The sequence below is a fragment of the Tamandua tetradactyla genome, chromosome 6 (genome assembly GCF_023851605.1).
Source record: "Tamandua tetradactyla isolate mTamTet1 chromosome 6, mTamTet1.pri, whole genome shotgun sequence".
Classification (NCBI taxonomy): Eukaryota; Metazoa; Chordata; class Mammalia; order Pilosa; family Myrmecophagidae; genus Tamandua; species Tamandua tetradactyla.
This window is the reverse complement of record NC_135332.1, coordinates 162541767-162562927: the sequence shown is the minus strand read 5'-3', so window position 1 is coordinate 162562927 and position 21161 is coordinate 162541767. Positions and strand designations below refer to the sequence as shown.

The window sequence follows — 21161 nt, the reverse complement described above, 5'->3', positions numbered from 1 at the left end:
CTTTACCTTTGTATTACCTTGAATGCCTACCATGGTGTTTGTGCACAGCAGGTGCTCCATAAATGCTGATTGAATTGAATTATACACCCAAAGGTCCAGATAGTCTAAACAATGTAAAAACTAATAAATCATGCTCTTTGAAAAATACTGGGTTGAAGGGTTTTCTTAAACTACTATACCTGTAGAAAACCCTTTCAAAATGCCCAGTACTGTTCTTGCTTTGGTGGTGCATATGCTAAGATTGGACTGATACAGAGAAAATGGTCCTTGCACAAGGATGACACAGACTCATAAAGGATTCCACATTTTTTTCATCCATTTTAACAAGGTGCCACGCTAATACAAGGTATTAACAATGGGGTGGGGTATATGAGAACATTGTATTTTTTACATGGTTTTCCGTAAACCTCCAACTTCTCTAATAAAAAAAAAAAATCATGCCGGGGTGCCTTGATACCCGGTGCTTCTCCAGCAGGCCTCCAAAACGCAAAAGGCAATATCAACAGAAAATGGTATTTATGACTTAAAGCAAGTTGGTTGGAAGACATTCGATCCAAGCAAGTACTTTTAGGCCAAATTTTCAAAATGATGCAATTTGATATTATATCCTATCACAGACGCTTTCTTCTGGGTTGGCTTGAACAAATTATATGTTATTATTATTGCCATGTAAAATGCCGCTGAAATGAAAGAGGCTGCTATCACTGGAGCTCTTTATGGTTACTGAGCTGCAGAATGACCCTGCTTGAGCTGGAAAATGTGTACAGTTGATTCCCCAGCTAATTCCATGAAAGTTAGGTCCCATTTGTAGTCCCTCTTGCCTTCCCCTAAAGCAGGGCTGTGACTGTAAGACTATTCATTCCATAAGGCTGAAAATAAATCATGTATTAATGCTACATATTGTGAAAGAAAGTCTGTTTTCTCATATAGAATTTGGTGCTGGATAGAAATGCTTGGATTTCCTTCTGTGCCTGTGACACTTAATTTCACTGAGCTAAGTGGATTAAATAAAGAGTGAGAAGGGGAAAAAAAAAAATCTAAAACCAGAATAACATTTTCAGACTACTTTACCTCTTTTAAAACTGTGTGTGTGGACATTGCTGATTCGGACACAAGAATTTTCCTTTTATTTATTCATCCTCCTTGAAGCTGAACAGACTAGAAATGTGCTACAGTGTGCTGTGAAAAAGTAACGAAACCTTTGCCATTGGCACCCTGCCCGCCCAGGGTTCCATTCACTCTGTGGAGCAATGCAACCGAATTGACCTGTAGAAAACGTTACGATATGCCATCAGAAACTATCGTTGTGTGCACCCACCTGAAAAAGGAAACACACTGTCCTGGCACCCCATTCTGTAATGAGGCATCTTGTCTGTGTGCTCTGGGTACTCATTTGTCATTTTTAATTTAGAGCTGGGTGCATTCTAACTGTGGCAAAACTGGACAGGATTTTCTCCCCAGGACTTGAAAATAATGAGAAAGATTAAATGACCTGACTGAGACTACACTTTGTTATAAGCTGGAATGCAAAATACTAAATAGATATAAATAAATGCATATTCATTACTTATATATAATTAAAGTTTAATATAGATATTTAATGTGTAATTTAACTAAACCATAACTAATATGCAGATCTCACTAAAATGTTACTGTACTTTAAGCACTCTTACTGATGGCGTCACTTGATGGAATGCCACTCTCATGGTGGAGTCTGGTTCTTCTTACCTTATCTCCCGGTTCTGTTTATCTGCTCAGCCCCTTTGAGGTCCTCAAACCTTTCCCATCCTAGGCTGTTTGTTTACTTTTGTGTACCAAGACTGACTTGTTATCACAGAGAAATGTTGATCTCTCCTGTCTTTGCTCTCAAGGTTCTTAAGGCTTCACTAGATACTTTGCCACACCCCTAGATGTTCTTGTTCCTGATGTGCTATTGCACAAGTGTGTGTGGTGCTGGGCCATAGGACCCTCGCTCTCCTCCAAGGCCTGCTCTGCACCATGGGTTCTTTGTTTCAACTGAAATGTAGCAGTGTGAAGGGCTCTATAGATCCCTCTGGACTTCAAGGAGGGCAAGAACAACTTCCAGGCTAACTGCTTTCAAAGAGGTTTCCACGTTGTGCAGGAGATATTCATGGTCTTTTTTCTTCCCAGGGTTTCCAGTGTAATAACTACATGTACTTTATATGAGGGCTGCGCTATGATAACAGTATGAGCAGAGTGCCATGGGTGCACAGAGGAGAGAATGATTCATTCTGGCAGGAAAGCAATATTTTATGTTAAAGATTAGTGTATTTTGGTCTTGCAGAGGAAGTATGAAAGGGCATTCAAACAGCAGGGATAAATACAAGAATTCGTTAAGTGGGTAGCATGTTTCTAGAATGGGTAGCCCAAATCAGAGTACAGGGTTGGTTGAGAGGAGATGCAGCTGGAAAGGGAGCAAAATTTTGGAGGTCTCTGAATGCCACGATAAAAATGGGGGGGGGGGGGTCATCTTTTAAAAATAAAAATCCATTCTTTCTTTTGCATCAGCGGGTTTTGGCATGATCCCACTTGCCTTTTCCAAAGCGAATGAGCTGCAGTGCAGTGGATGGATTGGAGAGGTGAGGGACTGCAGCTGGTAGTTAAGGTCACTGCAGTAGCACAAGTGAGAGATGAGGAGGACTTCAGTGGGGAAGGCAGCAGAGAGAGTGGGAGAGAAAATCACTTCAGATGTAGATTAAAGACACTTATAACAAATTGGGTGAGAGGATGAAGAAAAAGGAATCAAAGGTGAGGTTCAGGTTTCTAAACTGGATGACTGCGTGAGTTATAATGCCATTAATTCAGATAAAAAATAAAGGAGGAAGATGAGTTTCTGCTTTGGGGGGATGTGGAGTGTTTTAGTTTCCAGGTTGCTATGACAAAGTATCACACAATGGATTGGCTTAAACAATGGGAATTGATTGGCTCACAGTTTTGAGGCTAGAAGAGCAAAATCAAGATGTCATCAAGGCAATATTTTCTCCCCAAAATCTGGAACATTCTGGTGCTGGCTGCTTCAACACTTGAGGTCCCTTGGCTTGTATCCTTGCTTCACATGGTGATGTCTCCTTTCTCTTCTGGGCTTCACTAACTGCTGGCTTCCCCTTCTGCCCTGTGGTTTCTTCTCTATAAGCCCTCCAGTAATCCTATTAAGGCCCCCCTCATTCAGCCACTATTTTTAAAACATCCACTTCTTATCATGGATGGCATCGTGCTTGTGTTTTACAAACACAAGGAACAGAAACTCCACTACCAGTGGTGGATATTTCATTTTTAGGACATAATTACTCCTAAATTAGGGAATTCTGCCAACTTCGAATCTCAATTTCTTATTCCATCCTAAGCCCAAATCCTTTACTTTTGAGAGGGGAAGTGGTGAATTTTGTTTTGTTTTCTGAGATGTTGAAGATCTGCTCAGAGCCCGACTTTAAACTCTTGAAGACATGTATTAGGTAGACCTTTGGCCTTCCTTTCTCTGGATAAAAAACCCAAACTCATTTAACCTTTTCTCAGAGGTTCTATTTACCAATTATTTAATCATTTTCCTGCTCTTTTCTGAACCCTTTTCTACTTTGTTATATCTCTTCTAACTTGTAAAGGCCAAAATTGGACGTGGTCTTTACATCGAACTGACGTTGAATATAATTCCTTTCCTTTGGGTCTTTGAATATGTGCTAGATCAGACACCTCAGGGTGGGGTGGCTTCCATGCCGTTGTCACAGAGCTTCTGCCTTCTTCTTGGGTTGTCCAGTCTCCTCTGGCTTCTGGCTACTGAACTTCAGCCTCTTCCGTGGCTCCACACCTTGTATCCGTGGCATTGTTTTTTGATTCCTCAGTGCCCTAATCTCTACTTGGTCCTCACCAGGAGGGCCCTACGTTCTTTTTTTTTTAACATGGACAGGCACTGGGAATTGAACCCAGGTCCTCAGGCATGGCAGGCAAGCACTCTCACCTGCTGAGCCACCGTGGCCCGCCCGGCCCTACGTTCTTGATGATTGTTTTTGTTTTTGTTTTGTTTTCTGCAGAGACTACAGGTTGTCAAGACTAGATTTGTGATTTTTAAAACTTAAGGAAAAGAGAGCCTTATTACATAATTATAGCGAACATAGGCTGTTCTTGTAATACTAATCAAAGATAGTATTCAACTAGATAAATGTCATATTAGGTCATACGTAGGCTGTCCAAAGAAAAACTGCAAAATGACATGAATTTCTCACTTTTGCAACAGGGTCTCCCCCCAAAAAATGAGGTGAGGAAAATTAGCAACAATAATAATAGCTAACAATTATTGTGTACCAAAGATATTCCAGGAACTGTACTAAGTATTTGCCACTCATATCTTAAGTTAGATTACCAACAAGAAGACCCATAGACAGGGAATCATGTGTGAATGATTTATTAAAGTAATACTCCCAGGAATATCCAGTAAAGGAGTGGGGTAAAGAGGAAAGGAAAGGAAAGAAGCCAAGCCAGGGTGCAATTTCAGGCAAGGTCCCACCTTGGGGTTCTTCTGCCCTACATCAGAGAGCTGGGCTTTCTCCCCAGACATCAGCCATTGTGCATGTCCTATTGGTCTGGAGGGACATGAACTCCTGAACACTTCTGGCCAGGAGAGCAGCTCTAGTAGCTCAAGGGCACTTCTTTAAAGAGAGGTTCAGGGGCAGGTCATTGGAAGTGCAAGAAAGCCAAGAGAGGAAAGCACAGAGACAGTAAAAAGGGTCAAAGAGGATCTGAGTAGAGCACCAACAATGTCACTCCAACTCCCTGTTTCATTTATCCTCATAGTGATCTCACAATCCATTTTACACTTGAGAAAACAGGCTTTCTTAAAGAAAATTTTCTGATCTTACACCATCAATTGATTATAGATCAAGAGCTCAAAACCAGGTATTCTGGTTCTGGAGCCTACCCCACTACACCACAACTTCTCCAAGAAGAAAAGGGCCCTGGAAGGTACACACACATTGGTGGTAAAATCAGGAATTGAACATAGGTCTTTAAAACAGTTATTATAACTGGCTGGTATTATAACTGAACTGAGGAAGCTGGAGACCATGTTAAATAGATACCTGAAAGATATAAAAATGACCCAAATGGAAATACTAGAGAGGACAACTGAAATGTTAGAGATAGTAAATACATTGAACAAGAATTAAAGCAGATTAGATGTTTCAGAAGAAAAACTTAGTAAACTTGAAAACATAACAATAGATATTAACCAAAATAAATCACAGAAAAAAAGACTTTAAAAAATAAACAGAGCCTCAGTGAACTATGGGATGATTCCAAGCAGTGAAATAAAAATATAATTGGAGTTCCCAAAGCAGGAAGGGGCAGGGGGGAATTTGTAGAAGTAATGGCTAAAAACTTTTCAAAATTGATGAAAAATATAAACTTACACATCCAAGAAATTCAGTTTGATGGTTGCATTCAAGTGTCATTTTGGCCAGGTGATAGTGCCCAGTTATCAGGTCAAGTAAGACCTGGTTTAACAATTACTGCAAGGATAGTTCTGTGGCTGGTTGATAAACCTGAAGGCTGGTTTATTAAATCATCAAGGTTTATAAAATCATCCATCAATTGATTGCATCTGTGACTAATTACATCTACAATCAACTAAGGCTGTGTCTTCCATAAATGAGAGAATCCAATCAGTTGGATTTGATCCAACCAGTTGAAGACCTTTAAAGGAGAGTAGAGAATTTTCCCTGCTTCTTCAGCCAGTGACTCTCTCCTGTGGAGTTCGTTGAGACCCTTCATCAGAGTCCTCAGCTTCACAGCCTGCCTTACAGATTTTGGATTCTTTCATTCCCACAGTTACATGAGACATTTTTATAAATCTCATATTTACAGATATCTCCTATTGATTATGTTTCTCTCTAGAACCTTAACTAATGCATTCAACAAGTCTCAAACAAAGAAACATGTATGAAAATATGCCAAGGCACAACATAACCAATATGTTTAAAACTAGGGATGAAGAGAACAATCTTAAAAGAGCTCAGAGACTAAAGAATAGCTGGGGCATTATATAAGATTCTACAAAAAGTCCATGCATTAGGGTAACTTTCCAGAAACCTACACCTCCAGATGGTTCCCTGGATCAAATAAGTCCTGAAATGCAGAGGATCAAGCCTTTCCAGAATATCAACTAATTCCATCCCCCTATCCAATATTATCAACAACCCCTTCCAACATGAAAAAGTTAGAATGGGCATAGCCCAAATACCCCTAAAGAGTGGGAGAAAGATCAAAGATGACGGTGGAGTTATACAGAGAAGGTTGGGTTTAACAAATGAGATGAGTGCTGAATCAGTATATTGATATTTCTTTTAGTCTCCAGTACCTTAGAGCAGCTAAAAATAAAAACCTAATATTGTGGAATTGTAACGCATACCAAACTCTGAGATCTGTTCTACAACTAATTGTTCCAATGTACTTTGAAATGTATTGCTTTTTTGTATATATGTTATTTTACATGAAAAAAAAAGAGAGAAGGAAGAGTATAATAGAGAGGTTAGGATTTAATAAATGAATTTGACTGCCAAATCAATATATTTATATTTCTGTTGTTCTCCAGTGTCTTGGAGCAGCTAGAAGAAAAAACGAAAAATCATGGAACTGTAATCCATATCAAACTTTAAAATCTGTTGTATAACTACTTGTTAAAATGTACTTGGAGGGTGCATAGGTGGTTCAATGGTAGAATGCTCGCCTTCCATGCAGGAAACCCAAATTCAATTACTGGACCATGCACTTAAAAAAAAATGTACTTGGAAATTTGTTGCATTTTTGTATATATGTCATTTTTCACAATTAGAAAATAAAAATTAAAAAAGAGCCAAGAGAAAAAGAAAGACACATTATGTCTGGGGGAACAAAGATGAGAGCAACAGCGGATCTGTCATCAGAAACAACATAAGCTAGAAGGCAGTGGAACAGCATCTTTAAAGTACTATAAGAAAATAATCTGTCCACCTAGATTTTCTTTACCCCACAAAAATATCCTTCAAAAATGAAGACAAAATAAAGGCATTTTCAGATGGATTAGAGCGGAAAGAATTAATTAGCATCAGACTTGTAATTTAACCAGAAACAAAATAATACTCTATTGAAAATCTGGATCTACAATAAGAGACTTGGAATTGATAGTTATAAACACCCTTTTTCTTATTATTTAAATCTCTTTAAAAAAGCGACCAAGTAATTAAAGTATTAATAATAACAATGTGTTGTGAGGTTTCTAACATATGAGGAAGTAAAATGTAGTTGGCATAAAGGTGAGGAGGGGATAAATGGAAGCATAAGGAAGTAAAATTCTTATTATTATAGTTAAACTAATATGCCAGTTGAATGGGAGCTTGTTATAAGTTAAAGATGTATAGCATAAATTTGAAAGCTGAATGTCACAAAAGTAGCCCATTTTGGAGCTGAGAATTCTGTCATGAGGGGTTTTCCTGTGCATAGGATTTTTAGCAGCATTCCTGGCTTCTACCCCCACATCTCAGTAGCACCTTCCCGGTTGTGACTATGAAAAATGTTTTCAGATTTTGTCAAATGTTCCTGAGGAGGGGTGGTAGAGGAATCGAATTGAGAATCATCAGTCTAGAGTCATCTTGACAGCATAGTTTTGGTGAGAAGACAGACAACTAGATCACTGATACAGATTCCAGAGTCCAGAAATAGATCCACACATATATAGCTTTTTGATTTTCAGCAGAGATGTGAAGGCAATTCAGTTGAGAATGATAGGATTTTTAACAAAGGTGCTGAAACAATTGGCTATTCACATGCAAATAAAATGAACTCCAATCTATAGCTCTCATTATATACAGAAAATAATTAAAAATGGATCATATCCCTACATGCAAAGGCTAAACCAAGAAAATTTCTAGAAGAAAACATAAGTATGTCATTGGATGAGGCAGAGATTTCTTAAACAAAATGCCAAAAGCACAATTCATGAAAGAAAAATGTGTTATATTGTTCTTCATCAAAATTAAGAACTTCAGCTCTTTGAAAGACTGCTAAGAAAAGGAAAAGTCAGCCCACAAACTGGGTAATAATATTTGCAAATCACCCATCTGATATTTTGTGGGACAAATACCCACAAAATATAAAAAACAATCAAAATACAATAAAAAGAAAACAAACATAACAATAAAAATGGACAAAATATTTTAAGATAGGTGGCAAATAAGCATATTTTTAAATGTTCAACATCATTAGTCTTTGCATATATGCAAATGAAAACCATAATAAGATAGTACTCCACACTACTAGACTGGCTATAATAAAAATACACGTGATTACAAATGTTGGTGGGGATGTGGAGAAATTGGAATCCTCAAAATGGTGCAGTCACTTTGGAAGCTAGTTTGGCCCTTTCTCAAGAAATTAAACCTACATTACCACATGAACCAAGAATTCCATACTTAGATGTCTACTCAAGATGAATGAAAACATGTCCGCGCAAAAGCTTGCGAGCAGATGTTTGTAACAGCATTGTTAGTAACCACCCCAAAGTGGAAATGACCCAAATGTCCATCAACTAGTGAACGAATAAAAAAATGTAGTACAAGCATTCAATGGAAATCAGTTTGGCAATTAAAAATAAACTATTGATACATGCTTCAACGTGGATGAAACTCAAAAATATAATAGTGAAAGAAGCCAGACAAAAGTGATCATTTATTATATGATTCCATCTATATGAAATGTGTGCAACACAGAAATCTATGCAGATGGAAAGTATATTAGTGATTCCCTATGCCTGGGGTAGGTATGGCAATTGACTGCAGACAGACAGGGTGGATATTTTTGGGGGGTGACAGAAATGTTCTAAAATTGGATTGTGGTAGTAGTTGCACAACTACGTACATTTTTCAAAAATCATGGACTCATGCAGGTGAAATGAGCAAAACAACCTCAATGAAGCTTTTTTAAAAAAGGTCATATCATATATGTACAATTTTGTATTCCACTTTTTTCACCAAAAATCAAGCATTTATTAATGTCATTAAAGATCATTTTAAAACATCCTTTTAACAACTTTAAAACTTTAATAACAGTTTAATATTCCTTTATATTCACATACTCAGAGTTTAATACTTTCCCCTTTAGATGATTTATTCTTTTTTGAAAAATAATTTTTTACTTTGTGCATAGTGACTCTGTGACTTCAGATAGGTTATTTAACCTCTCACAGCTTTAGTTTTCTCATGGAAAACTGGGCATTATTAATAATACCTACCTCTTTGGTGCAACACAGTTGTTCTGAGCATTATACATGATCGAGTATGAAGCACTGAGCACAGGAGTAGTCAACACTAAAGTTAGCCATCGTTACCCTCGCCAGCAATCACTATAAAACTTTACATCTATGATTATTTCCACAGAATAGAACCATAGATGTGAAATCCCCAGGCTCATTTTAAATCCACTGCCTCTCTAAATTAGAAGTAGGCTCTAGAGGGTGGCTCTTCCTCCTTTTCTGATAGGGGAAGCCCAGGTAGAGCAGCTCCTCAGATTCTTGTTCTGATGCCTTGAAAGGATGCCTCTAAGAGGTCCACTTCTCCACTCTTTTCGGTCTCATCACCTGAAACCCCATCTGTCCTGTGACTTTTCTTCTACAGCGGAGATAAAATATTGGTCTTATATAAAAATATCAATAAAGAATTATATGCTTTCTCATAGGCAGCATAGTTGCATTTTCATGGGGACGACTTGGTGTCTCTACACAGGAAATTGGAGCATGAGGTCTTCAAGACATACTATGAAGGCTGATGGGGAAAACATGTTAGTAATCGAGTCTTCGAATCACAAATTGCTTTGTGTGCAACGATGCCGCCCGATTACCGTAGTATGGGATGTGCAGGGCCCTTCATTATTCACTTTCTGATTAGTCCTCCAGCTTCATCTCTGGCTACTGCTAATCTCCAATGTGATATTAAAATCACTGTCAGTCTTGTCATTCCCCAAATACCAGGCTTTGTACATCATCTTCCCATATCTTGAACACTCTCTACCTGCCCGCCCTTCATTTGGCTAGCTCCTATTATCAGCTTAAATATTGTATCTCCTTGGAAGTTTTCCTGGCCCCAAGTCCAAGTTTGGTGCATTGTCTTTAAATTCCTGTGGCACCCTGTCATTACCCGTACTGCATTTAAATTGCCTGTTTATTGGCCTTCTTCCTGATCACACTATGTGGCAGCCATGGGGTTGTGTCACTTTGATCTCCCTTCAGGAAAGAACTTGCTATTTAGCTGCAAAGAGCGCAGTTAGCTGACAGCCTCCAGCTGTTAATGCCCTCAAAATCTGCCTCAGCTTTCAAGCTCAGGCCATGGTCTTTTCGGGCAGTCCCAGCCAATGACTGAGCATAACAGCGGTATTAGGGCCTCATTGTTTTCTGCCAATTCAGGACTCCTTTATCGGGAAATCTTTGGGTTGGGTGAGACGTTGTCAGACTGGCATCATGACTGAAGGCTCTCTGCTTCCTCGCTGTGTCCTTTCACAGATGGCATTTCTGCTTTAAGGTATGATGGATTTCCTTGCCCAATCCTACCTCTCCTTCTCTTTCACTTCCATGAGTTCCTCTCGTACTCTTAACTTCTCCTCTGCCTCTGCTTTCTGGAGAACCCAACTAACACAGACCATGGGCTCCTTGAAGGCAGAGCTCATTTTCTTATTCGATATTGTCTCTCCAGCAGCCAGACTACACATAAGAAGATCTCAGTAAATAAATATGCAATGATTGATACTATTCACCATTGAATGGTCAACATTCGAAAAGATTCTTATTTGAAGACTCAAGAGATTGATTTACAAAATCCATGGCAGGAATGACAGTCATACATTTTCAAGTGGGCATTTTCCAGTGTAGGATAATCCTATGGGATAATGTAGTTGTACATGTCATAATGTGATATTTGTGTTTGAAGTGACACAATAGCCATAAAATTGATATTTGCTATCAAAACTGCAATTTTAAATATTTCTGCTTGATCCTGGAAAATTCATCTTTATTCTTTATAATATAAAATACAGAAGCATTAAAAGGCATTCAAAAGTTGGACCTTATCATTTTGGCACCTGCCCTGCCACCCATCTGTATGAAACATCTAACTAGCTCACTCCCCTTCTAGACTGTAAACTCCTGGAGGGCAGGCGGATCATGCACTCCACTGTATCCCACTCCTCCTCTCTAATTGAACCCCCAGTATCTAATAAGGGCTGTGTAATAGTAGAAAGCATGTGGATTTTGAAGACTTCAGATTAACTACCAACTTTCATCACTTACTAATTGTGATCTTCAGCTTCGAAAACTCATCCTCATTTTCTTCATCTTTAACTTCATCTCATTAAGAATTAGTTGTGAGAATTGGGGATGATCTTCCTTTTCCTTTTCCTCTCCTCTCTCTTTCTCCCCCAGCTCCTTCTTTCCTCCTTCCTTTTTTCTACTCCCCTTTCCTTCATTTTTCTCCCTCCCTCCATCCCTCCTTTCTTTCCTTCCTTCCATTCACCAAATATGTATTAAATGTCTTCTCTGACCCAGGCACCATCTTAGATGCTGTGGTAGCAGCAATAAGTAAGACAAGCCTGTGGCCTCCAGCACTCTCCTGGTGGGGATGGGGGTGGGTGTCAAAACTAATTTCCCAGATAGTGAATATGTGTGATGCAGGTAGAAGGGAGAGGTGTAGAGGCAATGTGCTCTAACGCAGGCTGGGGTCAGGTGAAACCCTGTGTGTAGACCTGGTTCTCCTGTGTTTTTCTGCTCTCTGTATTCTATAGCACTTCAGAATATTGTTGCATTTTCTGTACACTATATTCCTTCCTTCCTGATTGACAGACTCTCACCTAGTGCTTGCCCAGCAAGTTGAAGATTAATTCTTATAGATTTAATTATAAATCTCCTTGCTATGGATTCTCTGAGATCTATACTCCTCATTTCCAGAAGAAAACCACTGAAGTCCCTCAGGCTGGGTATTTATTATAACAGCTACAGGCAGGCTGCAATGTGCATTTTGCCTGCAGTTGCTGCTTTCTAACAGAGGGTACCACAAAGTGGCATAAAGTGCACGGGTAGGTGACATGAGTTCTACCTTTTAGTTCAGCTTCTGATACCAATGGGTTGTATGACCTTGGGTATTCTAGGCTATTTTTACTTCAGTTTCCTCATCTATCATGGGAGGGTTTGCAACAGGTTTAACCCCAAAGATCTCTTCTGGCTTTAAAAATATTCATAATTTCATAGTCAATGTTTGTTTTACATTTGTGTAAAGATATTTATGGTACTTTTAAATAATTCTGTATATAGGAAATTCTGCAAAACACACTACCTGAAAGGAAGATGATCAATGCACTCTTAGACACTGTGTGTTTGGAGATTTTGCAGAGCCAAGATGATTCCCAATATATCAGAGGTGCAGGCAATAGCAGGTCATGACTGCGTCCCCCCCAAAAACACAATTGAAGGACAGCATTTGGAAATTCATTGTTTTAACATAATGGGTTGCTGGTTGTCATTTCTATGGGGAGGCTTAAACAAGTAATATAAGCTAGGAAATTCCACCCAAAGAGGTTCACAGTCATACTTCTGCAATAAGTTCAGCAATAAATGGGCCCTGACCTGTGTCTGGGATGGATTAGTCATCATGCTACCAAATCTCCAGGTCTGCACTCAAGGCAGGCCAAGTCAAAACATGTCCCTCTTCCCACACTGTCCCCTTTACTTTTATCTCCTGCCTACATACAGGATAACACAGGTAATATTAGTCATTTATACATACCAATAGATAGTTCTCAAGCAGCTAGCTACTCTGGGCCCAGTGCTTTGCTTGGTCCTGTAGGGGATCCGAAATGTACAAGACATGTATGGCCCCTGCCATCAAAGTGCTTACATGTGCAAAGGCATTCCAGAATTTATGTCAACAGTGTCTTGTAAGAGCCAAGAGTAGGAGTATTTGATTTTGTGGTAGAAGCAGAGAGCAGAAGGCAAATACTCTGCTCTGCTGGACTGGAAACTCTTAAGCCCAGGCGTCTCAGCTGTCTAACTCACCACCATCTTCCTATGCCTAGCACAGTCCCTGCAATTAACAGATAGGAATTAAATGGATAAATATATGGTCTGCAGTGGGAAGGAAGGGTAAGGGGAAGATTTCTAGAAGAAGAAAGTCTTGAGGTATGGCTTAAAATACTGAGAGATGTTAGATGATATAAGGCAGTGGAGAATGTCTAGAAAGAATGTAAGTGAAGTGGCAGAAATAGACTCTTCATATACATAAAAGTAGAATTTGGATGCACAATTAATGCTGAGATTGATGCTTAAAGGTTAATGTCATTTCAATCCTTGGCTTATAAATTGTTGAATAGTTAGTGTCTGCTTCTTACATTTGTTCATTTTGGCAGTGGAAACAAGAGGTTCAGGAAACTGGGAGAGATGCATAGCCTCCCTCTGCAGCTGACTTGGAAAAACTTTCCTAATCAAATGCCAAAATTTGTTTGTGCCTCTCAAACCTCCAGATATATAAACTTGAGTTGAGGCCACAAGATTGGCTGCTGACTCTAAGAAGGTACTGTTTCATGGTCTATGAGCTGGGGCTATAATCCTAGGATATATGCCATTGAAACTGTCCCAGGGAGAAGTTGCTTTCCAAAGTTTTCCAAAAACTGTCACAAGGGATGGGCAATAGAATTAGGGAAAACTGAGTCTCTCCCAGTTGGGATCATGACCCTTCTTAGCCCTCCTTTATTCTTTTCCCTTGGTTTGGTTTTCAGAATTTGAGTGACCAAAGCTGGTCTTTCTTCCTTGCTCACATCCTAATAACTGCCATGGAGTCAGGTAGCACAGCAAAGGTGAACTATAAATAGGAGGATTCCCTACATAACTCCATTTTAGATCCATCTGTTTTCTGTTACTCAATAAAGGAGAACTAATATTCTTACTCTTAATGCCAAATCTATTCGGAGTCCTTTGTACTCTCTTTCTTGATACCTTAACCTACATCTCAGGTCCTATATTTGAATGTTTGCATCATGGAAGATGACACACCAGACTATCTATTGGGAGACAGCTTGGTGTAATGGAAAGGGCATTGGCTTTAAAGTAGGAGACCTTGGTTTGAGACTTGGTCCTGTGCATTATGAACTATGTGGTCCTCTCCCACCTACACCTCCTTTCCACCATGGTAAAATGGGAACTATAAAATACAACCTGTCATCCTCACAGGATTATTGAGAAAAAACTAATGAGATCATGTGTGTGAAAGTGTTCATAAAATGTAAGGCACATAAAATGATTATTTTCACTTTTGAAACTTCTTCAAGCACTTGGCCTTCTAAAAGCCATACTTACCAAGTATTTCAGTTCCATTATACAAAAAAACTATTGAAAACCATGCTTTTCACAAAACCCAAGTTGGGAATGTGTTGACAATGGCCCTCAAGTTTCATAATCTCTAAGAATTTGCTCTTGTCTTACTCTCCATTCTCTAAATATATTCTTGCCCCTGTGACTAACAATTTGGAGTGCCTAATAAATGTCTGTCGCAAAAATGTATGAATAACTCAATGTTTATTAGGATAGTCTAGGCTGATCTGCAATAACAAACCCCGAAATCTCAGTAGGTCACCTAAGAAAACTATTACTTGCTTGTACAAAAGCTGACTCAGGCCAATGGGACAGAAGGAGGCTCTTCTCCCCCATATGTCTTGTGAATTAAGATATAGTTTTGAAGGTTGTTGCAGGCAAGAAGAGAAAGATGGAGAAAGCTCATTGGCTTTTAACTGCGCTACCCTGGAGGTGACCCATGTCATTTTCACTCATGTTCTGTTGGCTGTAACCAAGCATATGGCCCAATTAAATGGAAAAGGAAATATAGGGAAGCAAATGAAATATTTGCTGAGTGCCAACATCTCTGTGACACTGAGTTTTCCCCTTCAACAAGAGCCATTGTCTGTTATATTGCAGACACTGTTCTAGGTGCAGGGAAATACAACAATACATAAGGCAAACAATTCTATGATTTCATGGAGGGTATGTTGAGGTAAAAGAGCCAAAACAGTTTGCTCTGTTTTACAGGACTGTGTACTGTCTATTTTGCCACATCGTTTGTTGTTTATTTTTCCACTTCAACTGAGCCATTTCTAAGGGTGTCAAAGTTTTTGAAAGAACAAGACTGGAACCACCCTAACTGCTCTGTGGCTCCTCTCCAGGGAAGTAGGCCTGTTTCTCTTGCTTTCGCTCAGGTCTGCTGGTCATGAGGCTCAAAAGCCCCTGTAGTTTCAGCCGGGAGGAGGGAAGAAGGAAGGAGGGCTTTAGAGGAAGCTCCATCCAGCTGGATTTATTTGGTTTGGCACAGACTCCGTAAGCAGCCATGACTCCAGAGCTGCTGGAAAATGTGCTTATCACTCCAGGGAGTGGAGTGAGAAGGGGAAGGTCCCAGCTGATAGGGTCTAAATAAAAGCTAATGGAAAATGGGCCTCAGCCTTTTGGTGGGTGCACAGAGGAAGGGATGGGGTCAAGCTGTAGGCTACCAGCAAGCTGTGCTCTTATTTTTCATCATTCTAGCCAGATAGATAGAATCTGTGGTTAGTTTTCACTGGATGAACAGGAGAAATATATAGTTAGGTTTCCCTTTTTGCCACTTTCTTGTGGCAGCCCTTTCTCTCTATCACTGGATTTTCCTCCATTAAGAAGACTTTTTTTTAATGCCTACCAAAACGCTGATTCCAATGCTGCCATCACTTAACATGATTTGCTATTTCAGTGCAGACTCATATTTCTTGAATCTCTGCACTGCACTTGATACTTTTACTGGATATTGTCAACATCCATTTCCACCATCTCTATCTCCACTTTCCCCTGTATCACAAGCACCAGAAGGGCTCAAAACTGCATCTCCCAGCTGTTGAGTCTGGATGTGATTTAGGTTCTATGCGATGAGATGTACTCTCAAGTGATCAGGAAAGTTGAAGGGAGAAGGATCATTTTTTCTCCAGTGCTGGTCTTGACCAATACTCATGCTCATCAAATGGGGGCTTTTGCAGTGGTTGGAAAGCTAGTCTGACACCAGCTGTGAGGCTGTGGGGCAGCTGTGGTGGCCAAAGTGGTTTCCTGCTACTTCCTGACCACAAGTGGCACCACCAGAGAAGCCTGGAAGCCTAGTGAGGACCCCCAGCCCTCTGCTCCTGCTGCTCTTCCTACCATTTCGTAACTGCTTAGTTCCCTCTTTTGAATGCTTTTCTGCTTGAAATACCTAGAATGGTTTCCATTTCCTGCATTAAACCCTGACTGATGTGGTGCTCCTATACACACTCTCCTTTGCCCATTCATTGGTCCTCCAGGCTGCAGACAGTCACTCACTCCGTAAAGGGGGGTACAACCAGGAGAACAGAACCTCAGGCCCAGGCGCTTACCACTACTCCATGCTGCCTCCTTCCTTATCTTTTAAGGCCAAATAAAATTTCACCCCCATCCACACCCTGCCCCTCATTCCTCCATGCCAAGCATGGAGGACAAAATTACCAACTATGCTTACCACCAGCTTTCCTCAAAGGGAAATTGCAAAGTCACTTTCAAAGGTTAAAGGAAACGTGCCAGTTCAGAAGGTGCTGGAAAAATACAGCACACACCTGATTCCCTTCCTTTCTAGGTAGAAACCCTAAAGGATGAGGAATCTGTAGCCCATCGAATGTAGAACGCCAGGACCATTAGAACTAAACGGTGGGCATCTGGATTTGCAACTGGGAAACCTTGCATAGGTGGTAAAGTGAAGTCTTCTCCATAAATTCTACCTTGCTAGGACTTTCCTCTCTAGATCCCCTCCAATTTTTTTTTGTTTTTGTTTTTTGTACTGGTTACAGTTTTTCAGTTCTTGGAAATTTATAGGAGTATCAACAAAGAACCCAGCCAAGGCTCAGACAGAAAGGATCAGGTAGGGGATGGGGGAATGGGAAAGAAAGAAGGACAGGTATTGGGTGGGAGGAGAGAACTCTAAGAAGGAGCAAAACAGGATCAAAGAACACTCTTGTAGTGGCAAGATCCAGTCCAAGGCCGTCCTTCAAGGCTTAACCTGATAAACTTTCCTAATATTCATTGATTGGGCTTCTCATTTTGCACTGATCAACTCCTAAGTCTTTTACAGTTGTTTGTAGTTTTCTCCCATGCATGTTTCAGTTTCCCAAAATAGACTGCAAGCCCCTGCAGTCTCTGTAGTTTGGGGAGCAACGACAGCAGCAGCACCTGAGAGCTAGGTGGAAATGCAGACTCTCAGACCCCACCATGGCCCTGCTCATAAAAAATTATTGTCTGCCCATAAAAAACTATTCAGGCAGAATAATTTTCAGATTCAGGCAGAATCTGAACTTTAACAAGATCTCCATGTGATTCGGATGCACATTGAAGATTGTACTGCTCTACAGCTCTGGAAAGAATGAGCAAGAGCGACCAGATAAGCTGGTGGTAGGTTAATGAGTATTACCCAACTGCAAACCAGGAAAAACCTGGTTATACCCTAAGCCCACAGGTCTCAAAGTTTAGTGTGCATCAGAATGACCTGGGGAGATCATTAAACCATCATTGCTCAATTCCTTCTCCAGGGTTTCTGATTCTACAGGTTTAGGGTGGAGCCTAAGAATCTGCATTCTAACCGGTTCCTAGATGATGCTGATGGGGCTGGTTCAGAGACAACAGGGAGAGCAACTACCTTAAGCAATAAATATATACAGATAAAGGAATTTTCTCTCCTACGAATTATATGGGATTATTAGGGTCTCTCAAATTCCTTGTTGAATTTGTCTTTAAAGACTAGACCACTTGACAGTGACTTCCACAAAAAGACCCCCATGGGAAAGCCCCAAGGCTTTTCAACCAGCTGTATTGGGTTGAGAGCTAATTAGGAGGGAAGCTGGGAAGGTCCTGCTTTCCCAGCCATGTCATACAGCAAACCCGAGACTGGGTTGGTGAAGAAAATTACACAGATGAGACCCGGAAGCTGCCATTTCATTGGGGGAAGGTTTTGCCTTTACATTACAAGAGAAAAGCTAACGTTTTCCACCTTTCCCTCCACCAGAAGTAGGCGAGCGTAAAACCAAAGTCAATTTCTTACAATTTAGTAACCTCAGTACCAGCCAATTATATTCCAAGACATGAGAAACAGCTGTTGTAACATTAGAGCTTGAACAGTTTCATCTCAGCTATTTAAGGGGATGAGAGAGCCAATATTTTCGTTCCCTTGTGATATTATCAAGACATGATAAACAACCAAGACTATAGTATTAATTACATTAATTTGGAGAGGAGAGAGACCACTTTAATTGCTCCAAGCTGGAGAATAATTTTTTATGGGCAGACAATCATTCCATAAATTCACATTAGAAAGGGTACTTTGTCTTTTTCTATCAGCAGCAAAACTTCTGGAGGCAAAAACCAACCACCGCACTTTTTTTTTTTTTAAGGCAGTCTACAATTGGAAAAAACAAATTCTCACTGTTGCCATGGATCATTTATGGAACCCTGGTATGTTGAGGCATTTGGTAAAAAGAAACAGGGAAGGTATTTGTCTTAAAACAATTCATAATCTAAAAAAAGGAAGCAGGACTGACACTGCTAAATTTAAATACTTTCTCATATATAGAATGGCTAATAAAGTGTGGGCTGCCTCCTCCTATAGGGTTAAAAGAACCAAATGCATGAGCAGGAAATTAAAATGCTTTGTAAGCCATATATATAAAAGTAGAAAAGGAAAGAGAAATGCCACTTATTGATATTTGGCAGTTACTTACAGGATTTTTAAAAAAATATTTTTATTGACATATAGTCCATACATGGTGTACAATCAGTGGCTCACGATATCATCACATAATTGCGTATTGATCATCATGATCATTTTTCAAATATTCACATCACTCCAGAAGAAAATAAATAAAAAGAAAAAACTCATACATCCTCTACCCCTTACCCTTCCCTCTCATTGACCCCTAGTATATCCATCTACCCAATTTATTTTACCCCTTACCTTCCCTATTATTTATTTTTCATCTGTTTATTTTAAATCATCTCTCTATAACCTGGATAAAAGGATCATCAGACACAAGGTTTTCACAATCACACAGTCACACTGTAAAAGCTATGTCGTTCTATAATCGTCTTCAAGAATCAAGGCTACTGAAACACAGCTCAACAGTTTCAATTCTTCCCTCTATCCACTCCAATAGAAGCTGAAGTTTTAAAATATGGATAACAGGATCATATTCTAAAACACACAAGAAATCTTAGAAAGAGAAAGAAAAACATTTCATATAGGAGAGACTATAATGAATTTGAAATGAAAATGGCAATTTTGTCAATCTGAAAATGATGCAGATAAAACTGTACCCTCATATTAACTTATGTGATTTATATACTGTATACTATAGATAACCTCTCTCAGCCCCACAAAACACAGTAAATTTTGGTCCACTGAACAGTTGATCAGATTCTAAAGTCACCTGAACATATACTGTAATTTTTGTAATGAAATGATATGCAAGAAAATCTTTCTACTTAGACTCCTAGGATTAAAAGCTACATTTGATCCCAGGGGTTAGGGTGTGACAGGATGGAAGTCTCCTGGAGAATTCAGGTAGTTCGAGAAAGTAGCTCCTAAGAGCTGTTGAATGTGGCAAGTGTTGCCGTGACTTTAGAATAACCACCTGCAATTCAGGACCCAAGAGACTTAGTCCAGGTTTCCGGAAACAGTTGTTATAGAAACTTTATGAATATGGCTAACAGGGTGGCATTTTGCATCTGCAAGGTGGGGCAGGGGGAAAGGTTTTCCAACCTTCTGACTGTTCTGGAAACTTCAGTTGAGGATAAAGGCAGTTCAATGTGTAACGCATAACACATTCTAAGGGAGAAGGGAGTCACAGAAATTGAAAAGACACTCTAGGACTGTGCATTCTGCCAATGCTGGAATCAGGGCCAGTGCTATAAATTGGGAGCACTCGTTGGGATGGGAAAAACTCCAAATATTGAGAAGTTTGAGCTATATGATTCCTCCTCATATAGAAATATTTCCATAGTTTGAATGTCCAATACGGGATTGCTTGAGTAAATGATGGAACAACTATAAGAACATAAAAAAATTATGTCGTAGATCTGTGTTAACCAACATGGAATAATAGATCAAATATGTTGTAAAGAGAGAATTTCAATTGCAAAAACAGTATTGTCAATATGATCTCATTTTTTTTAAGTGTAATTATGACTGGGAAAATGTTGGAAGTGTGTATATGGAAATGTTAACATAGGTTATCACTTGGTGGAATTACAGATTATTTTTATCATCTCTGATCATCTGTATTTTCTGAATTTTCTACAGTAAACATAACTTGTAAAATTAGATTTTACAGAAAAGATTTTTTATTATAAAAATAATAATAATTGGCACTTATTTAAGGCTTACCACTATTCAAAGTGTTCTGCCTTCATTAGGTCATCTCCTCTCAATGGTATAATTAAGTTGTTCTTAAATAGGAGGAAGTGTGACCCAAAGGAGGCAAACTAATCAACACTAATTATAAGTCCCATGTGTTCTTTCTAGTCGTCAATCATTTGGAAATTCAGCTTTTCCTGACATCTACCCACACCCTCCATTTTGGAAATAGGCAATGAAATTAGAAGAGAGAGGATAAGCTGGGGCAGGGGATACCAGCCTAGCTACAGTGGTGACCAGAGATGCAGAGTCATTACACAGTCATGCTCCTTCAAAAGCCTGAGCTGACTTGGCCACAGGAGCGTTTTCAGAGTGAAGGCAAATGGAAGATGTACAGATAAAACTAAAATAACTTTCAAGCATGTCCATAACCAAACAATCCACCCCACCCCACCCCATGCCATTTCCTCTTGTTTTATGATGCCCCAAAGGGAAGATAGTATGATTATCAGCCAATTTGCTTTTGGTCTGTTGTTGTCATCCAGTATTTTAGAGCTTAATCTTCATGAGCACTTGGTGGAGGGAAAAACATTTGTGGCCTGTTCAATACCCTGACTTCCTTCCTTGCCAACATAACCCACATTTTGTAGGGGGTCTGAGCAGCAACAGACTGGGGAAGTAGGCTCTACTGCGAGGGAGCAGTCTTCAGCAGGGCCAGTCATGGCC

At 39.6% G+C, this 21161-nt stretch overlaps 1 pseudogene; it reads left to right on the top strand.

Moving 5' to 3' along the window:
- Positions 1-211: 211 nt before the first annotated feature.
- On the top strand, positions 212-312 carry LOC143689247 (U6 spliceosomal RNA; annotated as a pseudogene).
- The last annotated feature ends 20849 nt before the right edge of the window (positions 313-21161 follow it).